The following is a 15,704-nucleotide window of genomic DNA, read 5'->3' as shown; positions in this document are numbered from 1 at the left end:
CTAACGTTTCAAGTCGATGACCCATCAGAAGTTCTGATGAAAGGTCATCAACCTGAAAGGTTAACTCCGTTTCTCTCTCCACAGATGCTGCCTGACCTGCTGGGTATTTCCAGCATTTTCTATTTTTATTCCAGATTTCCAGCATCCAAGTAAGTATTTTGTTTCTTTTTAAAGAAGAAATTGTAAACTTGAGGTGCTGAAAAACTGAGTGCCAATGTAAGTCAACGAGGATGGGAAATGATGGGTGATTCTGCACAATAGGGTTCAGACAGCAAAGATTTGGATGAACTTAACTCAGCATATCAAGTAGGATAACCACTGGAATAGTTAGGTTTGAGGGTAACAAAGGTACCGGTTCTAAATGACCATTTTTCTATTGCAATACAGCAGATACAGTTCAAACAGCTTCACTCCAAAGAGGCAATCCATTGTGCTCATATAAAATAGAAACAGCAAGTACATAACACCTACAGGTTGGTCAGCACCTGAAATAGAAACATAGTTTTTTTCCTGGTCAGACCCTACATTAGAATAGGGCACCTTTCACCCAATAAGGTTCAGCTATCATTCTTTTCCAAAGCTGACTGCCAAAAACTATTTATACAGTGCCTTTAACATAATAAAATGCCCCAGGGTGCTTCACAGGGGTGTTATGAAGCAAGATTTGACGAAGAGCTGCATAAAGGGCTATTAGGGGAGACAGCCAAAAATTTAGTCAGAGAGATAGATTTTAAGGAGCAGAAAGTGAGGTAGTGAGCCATAAAGGTTTAGGGAGGGAATTCCAGAGCTTAGCTAACCTAAAAACAGATTGTAAGAGCTATCATAAGTACATAAAAAAGGAAGAGAGTAGCTAAACTATACAGTAAATGGAAAAGTCCTGGGGAAAATTGATGTACAGAGAGATTTGGGTGTTCAGGACCATTGTTCCCTGAAGGTGGCAACGCAGGTCAATAGAGTGGCCAAGAAGGCATACGGCATGCTTTCCTTCATCGGACGGGGTATTGAGTACAAGGGTTGGCAGGTCATGTTACAGTTGTATAAGACTTTGGTTCGGCCACATTTGGAATACTGCGTGCAGTTCTGGTTGCCACATTACCAAAAGGATGTAGATGCTTTGGAGAGGGTGCAGAGGAGGTTCACCAGGATGTTGCCTGGTATGGAGGGCGCTAGCTATGAAGAGAGGTTGAGTAGATTAGGATTATTTTCATTAGAAAGACAGAGGTTGAGGGGGGACCTGATTGAGGTGTACAAAATCATGAGAGGTATAGACAGGGTGGATAGCAAGAAGCTTTTTCCCCCAGAGTGGGGGATTCAATTACTAGGGGTCACGAGTTCAAAGTGAAAGGGGAAAAGTTTAGGGGGGATATGCGTGGAAAGTTCTTTACGCAGAGGGTGGTGGGTGCCTGGAACGCGTTGCCAGCGGAGGTGGTAGACGCGGGCACGATAGCGCCTTTTAAGATGTATCTAGACAGATACATGAATGGGCAGGAAGCAAAGAGATACAGACCCTTAGAAAATAGGCGACATGTTTAGATAGAGGATCTGATCGGCACAGGCTTGGAGGGCCGAAGGGCCTGTTCCTGTGCTGTAATTTTCTTTGTTCTTTGTAAAGTAGACATTGGTCCCTTAGATACAGGAGAAATTATCATGGGGAATGAGGAAATGGCAGTGGCACTGAAGAAATATTTTGTATCTGTCTTCACAGTAGAAGATACTAGTTCCTTACCAGAAATAGGAAGGAACCTAGGGGCTAAAAAGAGTGAGGAAATCAAGGAAATTCATATCAGCCGAGAAAACATATTGGAAAAACTTCAGGGACTAAAATCTGACAAGTCCCCAGGACCAGCTGGCCTACACCCTAGGGTTCTAAAAGAGATAGCTGCAGAGATAGTGGATGCGCTATGATTTTCCAGAATTCCTTAGATTCAGGAAAGGTCCCATCAGATTGGAAGTTGGCAAATGTTAAACCGCTTTTCAAGAAAGGAGGTAGAGAGAAAATAGGGAACTGCAGGCCAGTTAGTCTAACATCAGTCATTGGGAATATGCTGGAAACTATTATTAAGGACGTCTTAACATTGCATTTGGAAAAGCATAGTGTGATTCGAACGTCAGCACTGTTTTACTGAAGGGATATCCTGTTTGACAAATTAGTTAGAGTTTTTTGAGGATGTAACTCGTAGATAAAGGGGAACCAGCAGATGGAGTATACCTGGATTTCGAAAAGGTATTTGATAAGGTGCTACATAAAAGATTAAGGGACAAGATAAGGGTGCATGGTGTTGGGGGAAATAGATTAGCGTGGATAGAAGATTGATAAATAGACAGGAGGCAGACAGTGGGCATAAATGGGGCATTTTCAAGTTGGCAGGCAGTGAATAGTGGGGTGCCGCAAGGATCAGAGCTGGGGCCTCAGCTATTTACACTCTATATTTGACTTGAATGAAGAGAGAGAGAGTAATGTATCGAAGTTTGCTGATGATACAAAGCTCGGTGGAAAGGTAAGCTGTGGGGAGGACATAGAGAGGCTGCAGAAAGAAACAGATAGGTTAAGTGGGTAGGCAACAAGATGGCAAAATGAGTATAATGTAGGGAAGTGTGAAGTTGTTCACTTTGGTCGTAAAAATAATAAAGCAGAATATTTTATTTAAAGGTGTGAAACTGGTAAGTGTTTGACGAACCTGTTGGAGTTTTATGAGGATGCTACTAACAGAATTGATAAAGGGGAGTAGACGGGCATGGTATACTTGGATTTTCAGAAGGCTTTTGATAAGGTCTCCCACAGGAGGTTTGGTAGCAAAATTAAAGCACATGGGACAGGAGATTATATACTGGCATGGACTAAGGATTGGTTAACAAGCAGAAAACAGACAGTAGGAATGAACAGGTCATTCTCGCCTTGGCAGGCTGTCTCTGGAGGGGTACCTCAAGGATCAGAATTTGGGTCCCAGCTGTTCACAATATATATCAATGATTTCGATGTGGGGACCAAATGTAATATTTCCAAGTTCGCAGATGACACAAAACTAGGTGGAAACGTATGTTGTGAGGAAGATGCAAAGCGGCTTCAAGGGGATTTGGACAGACTTAGTGAGTGAGCAAAAACGTAGCAGATGGAATATAATGTGGAAAAATGTGAGGTTATCCATTTTGATAGGATGAACAGATGTGCAGAGTATTTCTTAAATGGTAAGAGATTAGAAAGTGTAAATGTACAAAGGGACCTGGGTGTCCTGGTCAATAAGTCACTGAAAGCTAACATGCAGGTGCAGAAAGCAATTAAGGTGGCTAATGGTATGCTAGCCTTTATCGCAAGATGATTTGAGTACAGGAGTAGTGAAGTCTTGCTTCAGTTGTATAGAACCTTGGTTAGAATGCATCTGGAGTACTGTGCGCAGTTTTAGTCCCCTTACCTTTGGAAAGATATTATTGCCATAGAGGGAATGCAACGAAGGCTCACCAGACTTGTTCCCGGGATGGCGGGACCGTCCTATGTAGAGAGATTGGGGAAATTGGGCCTGTATTCTCTAGAGTTTCGAAGAATGAGAGGTTGATCTCATTGAAAGCTACGAAATACTGAAAGGGATAGACAGGGTAGAGGCAGCTACGATGTTTTCCCTGGTTGGAGAGTCTAGAACCAGGGAACATAACTTCAAAATAAGGGGGAAGCTGGTTAGGACAGAGATGAGGAGTAATTTCTTTACTCAGAGGGTGGTGAATCTTTGGAATTCTCTACCCCAGAGGGCTGTGGAAACTCAGTCAATGAGTATGTTTAAAGTACAGATTGACAGATTTCTAAATACCAATGACATAAAGGGATCTCGGGATAGTGTGGGAAAAAGGCATTGAGGTGGATGATCAGCCATGATGGTACTGAATGGTGGAGCAGGCTCGATGGGCTGAATGGCCTACTCCTGCTCCTATGTTCCCATGATGTTCAGAGAGACTTGGGGGTATTCGTACAAGGAATGCACAAAGTTAACATGCAGGTCCAGCAGGTTATTAGGAAAGCAAATGGCATGTTGGCCTTTATTGCAAGGGGATTGGAGTACAGGAATAAGGAAGTCTTACTAAAATTGTACAGAGCTTTGGTGAGACGGCACCTGGAATACTGTGTGCAGTTTTGGTCTCCACATTTAAGAAAGGATATACTTGCACTGGAGGTGGTGCAGCCAAGATTTATTAAATTGGCACCTGGGGTTGTCCTATGATAAGAAGCTGAGTAAATTGGGCCTATATTCTCTGGAGTTTAAAAGAATGAGAGGCGATCTAATTGAGACATGCAAGATTCTGAAAGGGCTTGATAGGGTAGAAGCTGAGAAATTGTTTCCGCTGGTTGGAGAATCTAGATCGCGGGGGCACAGTCTCAGGATAAGGGGCTGAGCATTTAGGACGGAGATGAGGAGAATTTACTACACTCAAAGGATTGTGAATCTTTGGAATTCTCTACCTCGGATGGTTTTGGATGCTCCATCGTTGAATACATTTACGGCTGGGACAGACAGATTTTTGGTCTCACATGGAATCAAGGGTTATGGGAACAAGCAGGAAAGTGGAATTGAAGCCCAAGATCAGCCATGATCGTACTGAATGGCAGAGCAGGCTCGATGGGCCATATGGTCTACTTCTGCTCCTATTTCTTGTGTTTCTTGTGCTACAGATTCTCAGTACTTTTCAGTTTTATTTTGTATTTCCAAATTGCATGTTGTTTCATTATTTTCATTTCTGCTGTACTTGTGTGTCTGCTATATCATTGCAAATACAGAACCTTGTGTTCATACAAATGCTTAACTTTCATGAAATATTAAAAAGGATTAGAATAGACCGCTTGACTTAAACCAGTAAACCCTTGTGTCCCTATCATTATACCATGTCGTACCACCCACAATCCCTTACCATTTTAGAAATGCCAAATAATAGCAATATAAAACATCGAGACAAATCTTCAGAATACACACCCAAATTCTATGTGAAACCAATATTTGATACCAGTACTCTTTATTGTAAATAGGTGTTACTTATCAATATCTGCAATCTTTAAAAACAATAAAAGTGTCTACAAAGATGGACAGAAGAAGCAACTTCAATTAACAGATCTAGACAAGAGCACAGCTCATCCTACATTACTGGAAGCTTATGATGCCCTACCCTTTATTCTCAGTCTGCTTGAATAAGTAACTGAGGTCAGCCAACTACAGTAGCGGACTGGAGCCATTCATTTCTGATTTATTTCAAGTTAAAAATTCTGTCCAATTAATTTTGTACACAAGAACACAAGAAATTAGAGCAGAAGTAGACCGTATGGCCCAACGAGCATGCTCTGACATTCAATATGATCACGGCGGATCTTGGGCTTCAATTCCACTTTCCTGCCCGCTCCCCATATCCTTTGCTGTCCTGCGAGACCAAAAATCTATCTATCGCAGCCTTAAATGTATTCAATGATGGAGCATCCACAACCCTCTGGGGTAGAGAATTCCAAAGATTCACAACCCTTTGAGTTATCCTGAGACTGTGTCCCCGTGTTCTAGATTCCCCGACCAACAGAAACAATTTCTCAGCTTCTACCCTATCAAGCCCTTTCAGAATCTTGTATTCTCAATTAGATCACCAATCATTCTTCTAAACTCCAGAAAGAAAATGCCCAATTTACTCAGCCTACCATCATAGGACAACCCCCTCATCCCAGGGACCAATTTAATAAATCTTGGCTGCACCACCTCCAGTGCAAGTACATCCTTTCTTAAATGTGAAGACCAAAACTGCACGCAGTATTCCAGGTGCGGTCTCACCAAAGCCCTGTACAATTTAGTAAGACTTCTTTATTCCTGTACTCCAATCCCCTTGCAATAAAGCCCAACATGCCATTTGCTTTCCTAATAGCCTGCTACACCTGCATATTAACTGGTGTGCGTTCCTTGTAGGAGTACCCCAAGTCTCTCTGAACATCAACACTTACCAGCTTCATAACTTTTAAAAAATATTCTACTTTTCTACTTTTATGACGGAAATGAACAACTTCAAACTTCCCTACATTATACTACATAAATCCCCAGGGCCTAATAATCTACATCCCAGAGTACTTAAGGAAGTAGCCCTAGAAATAATGGATGCATTGGTGGTCATCTTCCAAGATTCTATAGACTCTGGAACAGTGGAGTTCAGAAGAGTGAGGGGGGATCTCATAGAAACCTATAAAATTCTAACAGGACTTGAGAGGGTAGATGCAGGAAGGATGATCCCGATGGTGGGGAAGTCCAGAACCAGGAGTCATAGTCTAAGGATACAGGGTAAACCTTTCAGGACTGAGATGAGGAGAAATTACATCACCCAGAGAATGGTGAGCTGTGGAATTCGCTACCACAGAAAGCAGTTGAGGCCAAAACATTGTATGTTTTCAAGGAGTTAGATATAGCTCTTGGGGCGAAAGGGATCAAAGGATATGGGGGCAAAGTGGGAACAGGTTACTGAGTTGGATGATCAGCCATGATCATAATGAATGGTGCAGCAGGCTCGAAGGGCCAAATGGCCTTCTCCTGCTCCTATTTTCTATGTTTCTATACTCCATTTGTCATCTTGTTGCCCACTCACTTAGCCTGTCTATATCGCTTTGCAGCCTCTCTATATTCTCCCTGCATCTTACCTTGCCACCGAGCTTTGTAGATTAGAAAGGGTGAATGTACAAACGCACCTGGGTGTCCTTGTCAATAAGTCACTGAAGGTTAACATGCAGGTGCAGCAAGCAATTAAGAAGGCTAATGGTATGTTAGCCTTTATCGCAAGAGGATTTGAGTGCAGGAGTAGTGAAGTCTTGCTTCAATTGGATAGAACCTTAGTTAAACTGCACCTGGAGTACTGTGTGCAGTTTTGGTCCCCATACCTTAGGAAGGATATCATTGCCATAGAGTGAGTGCAACGAAGGCTCACCAGACTGTTCCTGAGATGGTGGGACTGTCCTATGAAGAGAGATTGGGGAAACTGGGCCTGTATTCTCTATAGTTTTGAAGAATGAGAGGTGATCTCATTGAAACCTACAAAATAATTAAAAGGATAGACAGGGTAGAGGCAGCTTAACATGTATCCCCTGGTTGGGGAGTCTAGAACCAGGTGACACAATTTCAACATAAGGGGGAAGCCACTTAGGACAGAGATGAGGAGAAATCTCTTTACTCAGAGGGTTGTAAATCTTTGGCATTCTCTACCCCAGAGGGCTGTGGAAGCTCAGTCGTTGAGTATGTATAAACAGAGATTGACAGATTTCTAAACACAAATGACATAAAGGGATATGAGGATAGTGTGGGAAAAAGGCATTGAAGTGGATGATCAGCCATGCTCGTATTGAATGGGGGAGAAGGCTCAATGGGCTAAATGGTCTACTCCTGCTACTATGTTCCTATGTATCATCAGCAAACTTAGATACATTACTCTCTGTCTCTTCATCCAAGTCATTAATATAGAGTGTAAATAGCTGAGGCCCCAGCACTGATCCTTGGGGCAGCCTGCCAACTTGAAAATGCCCCATTTATGCCCACTATCTGCTTCCTGTCTGTTAACCAATCCTCTATCCACGCTAATATATTACTTCCAACACCATGCACCTTTATCTTGCCTATTAATCTTTTATGTGGCACCTTATCGAATGCCTTTTGAAAATCTAGGTATACTACATCCCCTTTATCTACCAAACTAGTTACATCCTCAAAAAACTCTAATAAATTTGGCAAACAGGATCTCCCTTTAGTTAAACCACGCTGACTTGTTCTAATCATACTATACTTTTCCAAGTGCAATGTTATAACTTCTTTTAACAATAGTTTCCAGCATCTTCCCAACGACTGATGTTAGGCTAACTGGCCTGTAATTCCCTGTTTTCTCTTTATCTCCTTTCTTGAAAAGCGGTGTAACATTTGCCAACTTCCAATCTGACGGGACCACTCTTGAGTCTAAGGAATTCTAGAAAATCATAGCCAGTGCATCCACTATCTCTGCAGCTATCGCTTTTAGAACCCTAGGATGCAGGCCATCTGGCCCCAGGGACTGGTCAGATTTTAGTCCCTCAAGTTACTCGAATACTTTTCTTGTACTGCTGCCAATACTTATGGTTTCATATAAAGAGAACCCTTTACAATTTTCTCAGGAGAATGACTCATAATGCTTTGTTAGAATACAGATCACAGCTTGTATTGGTGCATAAAATAAGAAGTTTAAAAAATATATAGTTTCATACTCAGGAGGTGGGTGTCGCTGACAAGGCTGACATTTATTGCCCTTTCCCAGAGATACAACTGAGTGGCTTGTTAGATCACTTCAGAGGACATTTAAGAATCAATCACCACATCAGGAGTCATATTCAGGTTTCCTTCCATACAGAATGCGAGAAAACTAGTCGGTTTTTAAGACAATCCAACAGTTTCAATGTCACATTTACTGAATTAAAATTCTCAAACTGTCAAGCTGGGATTTGTATTCATATTCCCCGGATTAATCAAGTCCTCTTACCTACTGACATGCCACAACACGATTGTACTCATTTTCTTTTGTTATACATATTGTACTCTTCACTTCCATGTGTCAGGCACACAAGACCAAAATTTAGGAACTCTCAATTATTCACCAATTTCCAGTATCTACCAGGGAGGCTAACCATTATAACAGATTTGGAGTTCCTTTAAAAGCAAACCTAACAGTCTCAATTTCTTAACTAAAAGGAAAACACTGCAGATGCTGGAAATATGAAATAAAAACAGAAGCTGATGAAAGGTCATGGACCTGAAACGCTAACTCTGTTTCTCTCTCCATAGATGCTGCCAGACTTGGTCTCAATTTCTTTTTGAAAAACTCTACATCTTTAAAAAGTATTAGTTCCACTCGAGGTAGTGGGCTACACATTTGAAGTTCTTCATTCTCCTTGTTGAAGTTGCATCAGAATTAAAGAGCAACTTGAATTTATATAGCGCCTCTAAAGTAGTAAAACAACACACTTATGAAGTGCCTTGAGATATCAGACAGATTTTGACACTGAGCCACTAGAAGAGATATTAGGATAGGTAACAGCTGACTGAAATTAAGACAGCCTTAAGAATGAATCAGGAATCAATGAGACTGGTATTCAAAACCTAGATAAAAATGAACAAAATGGAGCGCTGACTGGACAGCATGCACAGAATCATGCTAAAACATTCCTCATTTGTACAGTTTTCTACAGGGAAAGGAGATTGGCACATTTTTATGTGTACTTGTTTACATTGTCAGATATTTTATAAGAGGCGTTATGCCCAGTATTATCCACGAACAAACATTAGGGGTGGATCAGGGTCAATGAAAGTTCATTGTTTACTTAGTTTGACTTTTTATATAAAAATACTAAATGGCAAAAAAATATTTTTTTTTTAAACTGAATGTACACAAAATAAACGTAGGTGATTGACCAAAAAAAATCCTTCTTGAGAAAGAATCTTTGTTTTCTTTCCGAAACAGCACCAAAAACCACAAATTATTCCTTCCTCTTGTATGATATCAGCTGTTCTTGTTCATGCATGTTACATTGATTTTACGGTCAAAGACTTCATCATAGTAAAGCACAATTGTAATATGTTTAAGAATCACTCAAGTCTTCACAGGATAAGGAGAGGTACCCTTCTACACTTCAACTGCTTTTGATACACAGACTGCATGGTGAGGAATTCGACAAACTGCATTTGCCCAGAATTCACAGGTGTGGTTCAAAGGTCTCGAAAATGTTGAGTAAAAATATCCAGTTGACACCCAATGGTTGAGGCTGACGCTTTTGAGTAAAAACTTCAATGAAGGCAATAAAAGAAATAGAGTGCTGACGTGGAAGCTTGCTGTTTAAAGAATTTTTTTTTATTTGGTTAAACACTGCAATCAAGGCCACTTCTGTAAGATGCAAGAAGAGGGAGACTTGGAGGTTGACATAGACAAATGTTTGAAGATGACAAGACAAATTGATCAGGCTGTTTTTTTTTCCCCAATTTGTTCGTGGGATGCGGGTGTTGCAGGCTAGGACAGCATTTATTGCCCATCCCTAATTGCCTTTGAGAAGGTGATGGTGAACTGCCTTCTTCAACTGTTGCAGTCCTTGAGGTGTCGGTACACCAAAAGGGCTGTTAGGAAGGGAGTTCCAGGATTTTGACCCAGCACCAGTGAAGGAACAGCGATATAGTTCCAAGTCAGGATGGTGCGTGGCTTGGAGGGGAACTTGCAGGTGGTGATGTTCCCATGCATCCGCTGTCCTTGTCCTTCTCACTGGTAGAGGTCACTGGTTTGGAAGGTGCTGTCGAAAGAACCTTGGTGAGTTGCTGCAGTGCATCTTGTATACGGTACACACTGCTACCACTGTGCGTCAGTGGTGGAGGGAGTGAATGTTGAAGGATGGTGAATGGGGTGCCAATCAAGCGGGCTTCTTAGTCCTGGATGATGTCAAGCTTCTTGAATGTTGTTGGAGGTGCACCCATCCAGGCAAGTGGAGAGTATTCCATCACACTCCTGACTTGTGCCTTGTAATTAGTGGACAGTCACTGGGGAGTCAGGAGGTGACTTACTCACAGCAGAATTCCCAGTCTCTGACCTGCTCTTGTAGCCACAGCATTTATGTGGCTGGTGAAGTTCAGTTTCTGGTCAATGGTAACCCCCAAGATGTTGATAGTGGAGGATTCAGCAATCGTAATGCCATTGAACGTCAAGGGGAGATGGTTAGATTCTCTCTAATTGGAGATGGTCATTGCCTGGCATTTAAGTGACAAGTAACATTCACGCCACACATCAGCCCAAGCATGGATGTTGTCCAGGTCTTGCTACATATGGACATGGACTGCTTCCGTATCTGAGGAGTCGCTACTGGTGCTAAACATCAGCAAACATCCCCACTGTTGATCTTATGATGGAGGGAAGGTCACTGATGAAGCAGCTGAAGATGGTTGGGCCTTAGACACTACACTGAGGAACTCCTGCAGTGATGTCTTGGGACTGAGATGATTGACCTCCAACCACCACAACCATCTTCCTTTGTGCTAGGTATGACTCCAACCAGCGGAGAGTTTTCCCCGACTCCCACTGACTCCAATTTTGCTAAGTCTCCTTGATGCCATACCGATCAAATGCTGCCTTGATGTCAAGGGCAGTCACTGTCACCTCACCACTAGACTTCAGCTCGTTTGTCCATGTTTGGACAAAGGCTGTAATGAGGTCAGAAGCTGAGTAACCCTGGCGGAACCCAAATAGAGTATCAATGAGCAGATTACTGCTGAGCAAGTACCGCTTGATAGCACTGTCAATGACCCCTTCCATCCCTTTGCTGATGATTGAGAGTAGACTGATGGGGCGGTAATTGGCCGGGTTGGACTTGTCCTGCCTTTCGTGGACAGGACATACCTGGGCAATTTCCAAAGTGCCGGTTAGATACCAGTGTTGTAGCTGTATTGAAACAGCTCAGCTCGGGGCGTGGCTAGTTCTGGAGCACAAGTCTTCAGTACTATTGCTGGAATGTTGTCAGGGCCCATAGCCTTTGCAGCATCCAGTGCTTTCACCCATTTCTTGATATTACGTAGAGTGAATCGGATTGGCTGAAGACTGACATTGGTGATGCTGGGGACTTCAGAAGGAGGCCGAGATGGATCATCCACTCAGCACTTCTGGCTGAAGACGGATGCAAATGTTTCAGCCTTGTCTTTTGCACTGATGTGCTGGGCTCCCCCATCACTGAGGATGGGGATATTTACGGATTCTCCCCCTCCTGTCAGTTGTTTAATTGTCCACCATAATTCACGACAAGATGTTTCAGGACTGCGGAAGTTAAATCTGATCCGTTGGTTGTGGGATCACTTAGCCCTGGCTATTGCATACTGCTTCTGCTGTTTGGCATGCAAGTAGTCCTGTGTTGTAGCTTCAACAGGGTGACACTTCATTTTGAGGTATGCCTGGTACTGCCCCTGGCATGCACTCCTGCACTCGTCATTGAACCAGGGTTGGTCTCCTGGCTTGATGGTAATGGTAGAGTGGGGGATATACCGGGCCTTGAGGTTACAGATTATGGTTGAATACAATTCTGCTGCTGCTGATGGCCCACAACACCTCATGGATGCCCAATTTTGCGCTGTTAGATCTGTTTGAAATCTATCCCATTTAGGACAGTGATAGTGCCGCACAACACGATGATGGGTAGCCTCAATGTGAAGACTGGACTTCATCTCTAAAAGGACTGTGCGGTGGTCACTCTGTCATGGTGGTCAATACTGCCATGGACAGATAAATCTGCGACAGGTAGATCAGTGAGGACGAGATCAAGTAGATTTTTCCCTCTTGTTGGTTCCCTCACCAGCTGCTGCAGACCCAGTCTACCAGCTATGTCCTTTAGGACTCGGCCAGCTCGGTCAGTAATGGTGCTACCAAGCCACTCTTGGTGATGGACATTGAAGTCCCCCACCCAGAGTACATTTTGTGCCTTTGCTACCCTCAATGCTTCTTCCAATTGCGTTAAACATGGACAAGCACTGATTCATCAGCCGAGGGAAAAGGGATTTGGGATAAAAAAACAAAAAATGCTGGTATTACTCAGCAGGTCTGGCAGCATCTGTGGAGAGAGAAACAAAGTTAACGTTTCAGTTCTGTGACCTTTCATCAGTTCTGATGAAACATCAGAACTGATGAAAGGTCATAGACCTGAAACGTTAACTTTGCTTCTCTCTCCACAGATGCTGCCAGACCTGCTGAGTAATACCAGCATTTTTTTTTAAATTTCAGATTTCCATTATCTGCAGTATTTTGCTTTTATTAAGGCATTTGGTATCCTTGGTTTCCTAGAGACATAGAGTACAAAAGCAGAGTACAAAATGTTATTGTAAATTTTTATAAATCATTGAATAGGTCTCAGCTGGTTTAGTGTGCCCAATTCTGGGCAGTACACTTTCAGAATGAGGGCACAGAGGAGATTTACAAAAATGATACCAGGGATGAGGGACTTCAGTTAAGTGGAGAAACCAGGCAAGCTGGGATTGTTCTTCTGATAGCAGAGAAGGTGAAGGAGAGATTTAATAGTGGAGTTCAAAATCATAGAATGGTTACAGCACAGAAGGAGGCTATTTGGCTCTTTATGCCTATGTCGGCTCTCTGCAAGAGCAACTCAGCTAGCCCCACTTCCCCGTCCTTTCCCCGCAGCCCTGCAAATTTTCTCTTCAGATAATTATCCAATTCCCTTTTGAAAGCCATGACTGAATCTGCCTCCACCACACTCTCAGGCACTGCATTTCACATGCTCACCAAATGCTGCATTCTCAAGTTTTTTCCTCGTGTCGCCTTTGGTTCTTTTGCCATTCACCTAAAATCGGAATCAGCTGGTTCTCAACTGTTCTGCCAATGGGAACAGTTTCTCCCTATCTACCCTGTCTAGACCCCTCATGATTTTGAACACGTCTATCAAATCTCCTTTCAACCCTCTCTTCTCTAAGGAGTGCTGCCCCAGAAAGTGAGGCTGGTGGTGGAAGCAAATTTAATAGTAACTTTCAAAACAGAGCTAGATAAATACATGAAAAGGGAAAAATTGCAGGACTATGGGGAAAGAGCAGGGGAGTAAGACTAATTTTCAAGAGCGAGCACAGGCATGATGGACCGACTGGCCTCCTCTGTGCTGTATGATTCTATGATATGTGCTAGTACTTAGTACTGGAAGATCATCCAAGAAATAGATGGAGTTGTTAATCTGTCTTTCAAATTTAACATGCTACATTTTACAACTCTATCACCCCATCTAGTACCTCCATGGGTTATGGAGCTAGCAAGTACAAAAAAATATTCTGCCACTTCCTGTCTTTGTCATCCACCTGTGGCCTCCTCACAGCTCACTACCTGCTACCCTCTTTTCTAAAACTTGCATGGAGCACGCTGAATTTAAAACAGCAGACTAGGCATGTCCACGTATACTTTGTGCCAAGCAACTATGCAATTTCTAAGGTGTAATTTTTCTTTTCAACCTCACTTTTCTTAAGCTAGCCCATGCCTATCAGGATGTTAGGAAAAAATTTGAAGAGGCTGTTAAGTACACGGGTGAAGACTGCAGACCCCTTCTGCCATGGTGCATATTTGGATGCATTACAAAATACTGCACATTGCTAATATGCAAGACAGTCCTGTGTAAGCTATATAATTAAAATTCCCTTCATAGACTGGGAGTTCATACTAAACACCATGAAAGACAGTGATGTCACTTTATCCAGAGAGCAAAAAAAATAACCTCAGTTGCGCTACGGGTCTGATTGTGAAAGCCTCTGTTCAACAACAGCAGGCTTTGTAAGATTTGCTGGCTGATGCATCAGAGCAGCACCTCTCAGTGGTGGGATGGACTTCAAGCAGCTAACCCACAGAGTGCAGCAAAGGATTAAACAATCAAGGAACTGATTTAAACCAGTGATTCACAGGTCAGAGAGAGAAAAAAGTTAACACCTTGAGGGACAGGACAGTTTGGACCTGGTTGAACCATCTATGAGTAAAGGAGAATAATCTGTTTACAAGGGCAGGGAGGTACCACAACCTAAAAGGTCAGAGGACATGCTATGCAAAAGCACCTCTTAATCTCAGTAAATGTTCAAAGGTCATGGCAACTGAAAGAATCACAGAAATTGTCAGACAATTTGCCCATTCAGCCCACATTGCCCATTGTGCCAATGCCAGTACAGCCTATGTGAAAACATTTCTTGTAACTTCCTGTCTCATGCCTCCAGCAATAATACTGAGACTATACCCCTTGATACCAATTCACCAACCAATGGCATCAATCTTTCAGTATTTACTCTCACAACTTTCAACATTTTGAAAACCTATATTGATCTGTACTCCATCACCTTCTAACTTTCTCTGTTACAACCAAAATTCTTTTGAGACTGTTTTGAGGACTCGACCTATTCTTGGAATAGAAGCAAAATACTGTGGATGCTGGAAATCTGAAATAAAAACAAGAAATGCTGGAACCACTCAGCAGGTCTGGCAGCATCTGTGGAAAAAGCAGAGTTAACATTTCGGGTCAGTCACCCTTCTTCGGAACTGACAAATATTAGAAATATCATAGGTTATAAGCAAGTGAGGTGGGGGTGGGGCAAGAGATAACAAAGGAGAAGGTGTAGATTGGACAAGGCCACATAGCTGACCAAACGGTCATGGAGCAAAGGCAAACAATATGTTAATGGTGTGTTGAAAGACAAAGCATTAGTACAGATAAGGTGTTGACCTCCTTTTTCCTCAGCCGAGGATTCCCCCTCACTGTTGTTGACAGGGCCCTCAACCGTGTCCGGCCCATTACACGCACCTCTGCCCTCAACCCTTCCCCTCCCACCCAGAACCGTGACAGGGTTCCCCTTGTCCTCACTTTCCACCCCATCAGCCTCCATATCCAAATGATCATCCTCCGCCATTTCCGCCACCTCCAGCGTGATGCCACTACCAAATGCATCTTCCCCTCCCTTCCCCTGTCAACATTCCGAAGGGATCATTCCCTCCGCGACACCCTGGTCCACTCCTCCATTACCCACACCACCTCGTCCCCGTCCCATGGCGCCTTCCCCTGCAATCGCAGGAGGTGTAATACCTGCCCATTTACCTCCTCTCTCCTCACTATCCCAGGCCCCAAACACTCCTTTCAGGTGAAGCAGCGGTTTACTTGTACTTCTTTCAATGTAGTATACTGTATTCGCTGCTCACAA

General features: G+C 42.9%; 1 protein-coding gene across 4 annotated transcripts in view; it reads right to left on the bottom strand.

The window, feature by feature from the left end:
* The window catches only part of clcn3 (chloride channel 3), a 235,118-nt gene that overhangs the window by 180,974 nt on the left and 38,440 nt on the right, over window positions 1–15,704 (bottom strand). The window lies entirely within an intron of this gene.

This window comes from Heterodontus francisci, chromosome 4 (assembly GCF_036365525.1).
Source record: "Heterodontus francisci isolate sHetFra1 chromosome 4, sHetFra1.hap1, whole genome shotgun sequence".
In the NCBI taxonomy this organism is placed as follows: domain Eukaryota; kingdom Metazoa; phylum Chordata; class Chondrichthyes; order Heterodontiformes; family Heterodontidae; genus Heterodontus; species Heterodontus francisci.
Note: the sequence above shows the minus strand (reverse complement) of the source record. Positions and strands in the feature narration are given on the sequence as shown.